This window comes from Vulpes vulpes, chromosome 10, assembly GCF_048418805.1.
Source record: "Vulpes vulpes isolate BD-2025 chromosome 10, VulVul3, whole genome shotgun sequence".
Lineage (NCBI taxonomy): Eukaryota > Metazoa > Chordata > Mammalia > Carnivora > Canidae > Vulpes > Vulpes vulpes.
Genome location: NC_132789.1, coordinates 89,430,960 through 89,437,906, shown reverse-complemented (window position 1 = coordinate 89,437,906; position 6,947 = coordinate 89,430,960).

Below are 6,947 nucleotides of genomic sequence, written 5' to 3'. Positions count from 1 at the left end.
AAGCCAAATACATACCTACCTAAACTTACCTTTGGGTATATATGTCATAAATGAGGCTATCAATATGCAAAACCTCAAGGAATATTCATGAAGAATTAACTAGAGAATGAATTCAGACAACTAAAAAATACTGGGGAAGGTTCACCATAAGGACATTAAATATATTTAACTCTAGAGTTGATGGTAGATGTAAAGATGATAGAATAGTATATATTTAATATATGCCCTCATAATAGAAATAAATTACAACTACAAAAAAAATGAAGGCAGAAAAAAAAGAGTATATGGAAATAGAATACTTGCTAATTGCCTTATAGGTACAAAATGGTGGTAAAAGTCATTAAAATTTAAAAGATGAACTTTAAAAGAAGAAAAAAATTAAAAACAAATTAGTGAGTTAGAAAAACAAACAAAAAGAAATCCACAGATCTTATGAATAAAAATTGATTCTTTAAAAATCAATTAAAGTTCTCCTCTGGGAATATGAATAATAGTGAAAGGGAATATAAAGGAAGGGAGAAGAAATGTTGGGAAATATCAGGAAGGGAGACAGAACATAAAGACTCCTAACTCGGGGAAACGAACTAGGGGTGGTGGAGGGGGAGGAGGGCGGGTGTTGGAGGGGAATGGGTGACGGGCACTGAGGTGGACACTTGACGGGATGAGTACTGGGTGTTTTTCTGTATGTTGGTAAATTGAACACAAATAAAAATTAATTAAAAAAAATCAATTAAAGTAAATCAGTTACATCAATGTGAGAAAATACAAAACAATAAAATAATATATGAAATAAAATAATATACAAAGTAAGAAATAGCAAGGGGAGAATAATGATAGCTGTCAAAAGAAAGGAAGTTAAATCAAAAGACTTTTATCCACAACTCTATACAAATTCTTTTGAAACCCTAAAAGAAATAGCTAATTTTCTAGGAAAATATAATCTACCAAAATTGACTCCAGGAAGCATTGAGAATCTAAGCAGAACAAACCTAAAGGATGAAATAAAGATGTAAAGAATCTTCCTACAGATAATTTTATAGTGAAATTTTACCAAACCTTTAAAGATTAGATCATACAAATGCTACTTAAACTATTCCAAAGCATGGAAAATTAAGGAAATAATGAATATAAAATGGATATCAAAACCTTAAAATATTGTACAAAACAGAAAACTATAGCCTACTTCCGTTTATAAACAAGTATGCAAAATTCTTAAATAAAACATTAGCCAAACGTTAACAAAATATTAAAAAACAATGCATCAAAATGTTGAGAATTTATTTCAGAAAGACAAAGATAATTAAATTTTAAGAAATTTTCATGTTCTAATTGCTTTCTTGTTTAATTGTACAGACTAATTTCTACAATATTAGATTGTGGTGGAGATATGAGGCATATTATCTTTTTCTTGGCCTTTTCAGCAAAGAGTAAATATAATTCTTCAAATTAATAGAGCTATGAAGAAAAAAATAATACGAAAATGTTCTTTAAAGGCAAAAAATGCACTTAATAAAATTTATAAAAGAGTACTCAGTAGTCATTAATGGATACACCCTTATAATAGATAGTTCCTTAAAATGTTATAATGATATGCAACCCAACAGCCAGTATCTTCTTCAATGGAGATACACTAGATCCTTTGCTGCAAAACACAGGAACAAGACAATATGCCTAGTATCTCCACCAAAATTTAAAACTGCAGGAATTAGTCTGGACGACTAAACAAGAAAACAGAAACATAAAAATTTGAAACAACAAGGTTAATACTATTTTATTTTTATGTACTACATTAGCTTATTTCTGAAAAACTGTAAATAATTGATGGAAAAATATATATACAAGGAAAGAATTCAGTAAAGCTGGAATTTATAACATTAATATGCAAAAATCAGAACAATGTTCTTCACATATATGAACAGTAATGAATTAGGAGATGAATGGAAAAGAAGATTTTACTTACATCAGAAAAAAAATCTAAGTAAAACCTTAACAATACCTAATATCCATGTGAAGCAAGTTGTAATATCTCCTGAAAGACACAGGGGAGACTTAAATAGATGTTTTTGAATAGACTCAATGCTAAAAAGCTATTCCTACGTAAATTTACAAATTTAGCCCGATCCTAACACAAATACCAATTTTTTCTGAAATTAAGTAACTTGATTATATAGTTTATTTTGAAGAATAAACAAGAAAGCAAACAAAAATAGCTAGGAAACACTGAAATGAATATAAGCTTTGTGTGTGTGTGTGTGTGTGTGTGTGTGTGTGTGTGTCCATCTGTGTCTGGGCATCCAAGTGTGCATTCATGCACTAACCCTATCAGATATAAAATTACATCACAAGTTTATAATTAAAATGGGTTGGTATTAGTGCATGACTAGATAAATAGAATAGAATAGAAAATCCAAAATGAATCCACGTGCATGCAAAGCCTCCTTGTAACAAAGGATTAGCTTGTTATATAGCAACTGTCCTGCTGCATAAGTAAAAACCTGAGTAATAATAAGAAGGAAAAGAAAAGGAAACAGTTTCATGTTTCATGTGTGTAGATGCATCAGACAACTGCCAAAGTAGTGAAGACCTGAGAAACCATGGCTCTGGAGAGAACAGAAACAACAGAGAGGTATACGTGATATACTGTGTCTCAGACCCCTTGAGCCTGAGTGGAAAATGTCAACTGCATGGTTAAAAGACTAACAAGAGCTCCTGACAACTTTATGGAGACAGAAATTAAAGTCCTATCATGGAGAATGGGCTCTCATAAATACACCAGCCTAATACAAATTGGAACTCCCAGAAGCCTACCCCAGAAGTAAAAGTAAACCAGAAAAGGAAGCCCTCATGAAGCCTGTAGCCAAGCTTTGGATAAAATCCATTACATATTTGCATATGGTGATCTGTCCCCACTCTAACTACTTCTCAAAAGTAGTATTTAGTCCTCTATAGGGAATAAAATTATTCTGAACCTTTGTCATTATTCATAACAGTATCCATCATTGAATCCAAAATGGCTAGGTGTACTGAGGAAAAGAAGACATGATTAAAGCTAAAACAAAAAAAATATAATAGAAATAGATGCATGGGAGATTCACATATTGGCATTATCCTATGTGGGCTTTAATAAAATAAGTGTTCAAAAAATTTGATGCCATATGGAGAATTTCAGGAGAGAACTGAACTATAAAAAACTATAAAGCAGAAAAAAACTACAAAAAAAACTATTTTAAACTATAAAAAAGAGGGAAAAGACATTCTAAAGTATGAAATACTATTGCCTTTTCATGCCCTCTAGGATGACTACAAAAAGGGTGACTTACACAGATAATAATAAGTGTTGGTGAGTATGTGGACAAATTGGAATTCTTATATCATACTACTAATAGGAATATAAAATAGGGCAGTCTCTATGAAAAACAATCCAGAAGGTCCTTAAAAGTTAAATATACATAGAGTTACCATAATGACCCAGCAATCTCACTCCTAGGTATATACCTAAAAGAAATGAAAGTTATGCTCATAGAGACTTGTCTGTGAATGTTCATAGCAATATTATTCATAATAACCAAAATGTAGAACTAACCCATGTCAATTAACTGATACATAGATAAACAAAATATATAGCCTCACAATGGAATATTATTTAGCAATTAAAAGGAACGAAGTACACTATAGCACAGATGAATTTGAAAACATTATGCAAAGTGAAAGGAATCAGTCACAGAAGACCACAATATTTTGTGATTCTGTTCATAGGAAATGTCCAGAATAGGCAAATACGTACAGACAGGAAGCAAAATAGCAGAGTCGAGGACTAGGACGATTTGGAGAAAATGGGGAGAAACTGCAATGGGTAGGGGGTTTCTTTTTGGATTCAAAGATGTCCTAAACTTGATTGTGGTAATAGTTGTACAATTCTGTGAATGTACTAAAAACCATTGTATTGTACATTTTAAATAGGTGAATTATATAGTATATCAATTATATCAATAAAGATTGATACAATAATTATTAAATTGAAAAATTTATTGTTAATTGTTAAAAAATCACTAAAAATGCAATAATCAAAATAAAGGACTCAGCAAATATGTTTAACAGATTAGACACAAATGAAGAGAGGATTAGTAAATTAGAAGATAAATCAAAAGAAAATATGCAGACTAAAACCTAGAGAAATGTTTGGAAAATATTGAAAAGAGATTAAAATATGTGTGAAACATGGTTTAAAAGGTCTAACGTGTGTAATTTGAATAGCAAAGGGAGAATGGAGAGAAGAGGCAATATTTAAAAAGATGGTGGCTGAGAATCTTCCAAAACTGACACTAAATCACAATTCAGAATGTGCTACACACCCCAAACATGATAAGAAAAAAAAACTATGACAAGACACATCACAGTAAAATTTCTATAAAACAAAAGGAAAAATATTAAAAATATTTAAATTATCCAAGAATATTACCCAAGAATATATATCTTGTATATATATCTTGTATATATATCTTACCCAAGAATAAAGAGAAATGACACATCATCTTGAAAGAACTAAGTGCATATGGAAATATAACATGATCAAGGCTGCACATCAAATTAGTGAAGAAAGGTAAGAATTTCTTGATAAGTGAGGTGGGGATAACTGGACAGCTATGTGAAAAAAAAAAGATCAAATTGATCTATTCTTCATACCACACACCAGGATAAGCCATACAAATAAATACAAGTAAATACAAGAAGAAAACCTGAATGTATACTTTTAAAAACTAAAAATGGAAAAATCTCTAGCAAGAGTCAAAATCTAGAAGCAATAAGGGAAATAAGTAATGAATTTCACTAAACGACTTGAATGGCAGAAAAGTCTCTAAACTAATCACAATGTTCAGGAGGATGGATTCTCTGTCTCCATGTTCAATGTTGTGGTAAGAGAGGTGGGGCCATGTGATTGGTAAGCACCTGATGAAGAAAGGCCAGATCCTGAAATGAACAAATGTCAATCACCATAACACCATGAATTAGATGCGGCTTTTCACATTGATGTTCACTTTGCAAATATACTTTTTTGGCTAAACTAGGAATTGGCCAGTTTTAAGTGGCATTTCACAGGGTAGAGTTTGCTTGTACTAAGGGAAAGGTAGAAAAAAAACTTATAATGTTAGTAACTGAATCTTTATTTGGTCCTTAAAACTGGATTTTTATTCTTCATTTTTAATTACCTTATTTCCTTTTCCATCATTTCTAATCTGTAATTTATTTTTTCTCTTCAGATAATGTAATATTTTTCCTATTGTATTTAATTCTATAGTATTTAATATTCTAACATATTAAAGTAGTTTTCAACAATGAAACAGACTCATTGGACTTTATTTTATAAAGTCTTACTTTTCTAATTTAATTTAAAAATAGAGATTCTACTTCCTATCTAAAAACTCTGAGAAATTCCTGTACTACACGCTAATTACCAAAAGCATATGTGGTTAATTTTATGAAATGGACAAATTGAAAGTAATGAAATTAAAAGGCTTCAGATTATTGTCATACTATATGTCATATAAAAGGGAAATATATTAACTGCTGTGAACTTAAATAAATAATAGCGAAATTTTATTGAGTGTTCATTATGTGCCAGACATTTTGCTAAATGTTTTATGTGCACCCTATTTTGTTTAATCTTCAAAATAACCCTTTAGGGTAGATACTAATATGGTCCCTTTTTACCAATAAGGAAACAATGGCTTAAAGAGTTAGTAATTGGTGAAGTTTGGAATCCAACTCACTGGTGTTACTAGAAGCTCTTCTCTTAGCCCCTTCACTACAAGACCTCATACTCTAAAGTTCCTTAAGAATGTCTAAATTTGTTTTAATTTTTAATTTGAATTCAATTTAGGCAAAATATACTGTATTATTACTTTCTGGGGTAGAATTTAGTGATTGTATTTCTTTTAATCATATACTGACATCATTTACTGACAGTAATCCTACTTTGAGAGCCATAGAAGATATGGTTCTGGAATTAGCATTCCCATTAATGTCAAGAATAATAGAAAGATCTCTTATCTGACTATTTTAAAGTGTGCCTGTAGTTGTATATAATGCGATAGGACTACAAAGAGAAATAAGAGGTACACATTTGGAAAGAAAGAGACAAAGGAACCTTTATCTACAGAAAATACTACTCTCCAACCAGGGGTTCTATATGTAAATTATTAGAACTACCAGAGAATTCAGAAGATTTGTGAATACAATCAGCATCAAATACCACTGACATCCTTATATGCCATCAATAATTGACTGAAATATGTAATAGAAGAAAATCTCATTCATAATAGCAATGAGAACGATAGGGTACCCAAGAATAAATCTCACAACCTCTTGAAGATATTTTGAAAAGTTTTAACAATATTGTTACAGGAAATAAAAGACTTAATTAAATGAAGGCATGAAAGGAAGGGGAGACTCAATAATTTGAAGATTCAATAATATGAATTCATCTACAAACTCAATGCAATTCAATCCAAAGGCCAATATGCATCTCTGTGGAATTAAACAATGCAATTTAAAAATTCCGACAGAAAAGACTCAAGAATAATGGAAGTAACACTGAAGAAAAAGAGATGAGAAGGAAAGAGTCACGTTTCCTACCAGATATAAATAGATGGAATAGAATAGAGAGGCCTAGAAATAAAAATATGTATGGAAATCTCACATGAAGATGCCTTACTAAATTAGGAAAGGTTGGATAACTTAATAAATGGTGCTAAGTTAATAAGTTATTTGTATAAAAATGAAATTGGATCTTTTCTTCTTACACACAAAATTAAAGTAAAAATCAAAACTTTTAAATTTCGAAAAGAAAATATAGGAGAATATGAATAGAGTAGGGAAGACTTCATTAAACAAGAAATAAAACAAACACAGAAGAAAAGGCTGATAAATATAATTACTTCAAAATTAGG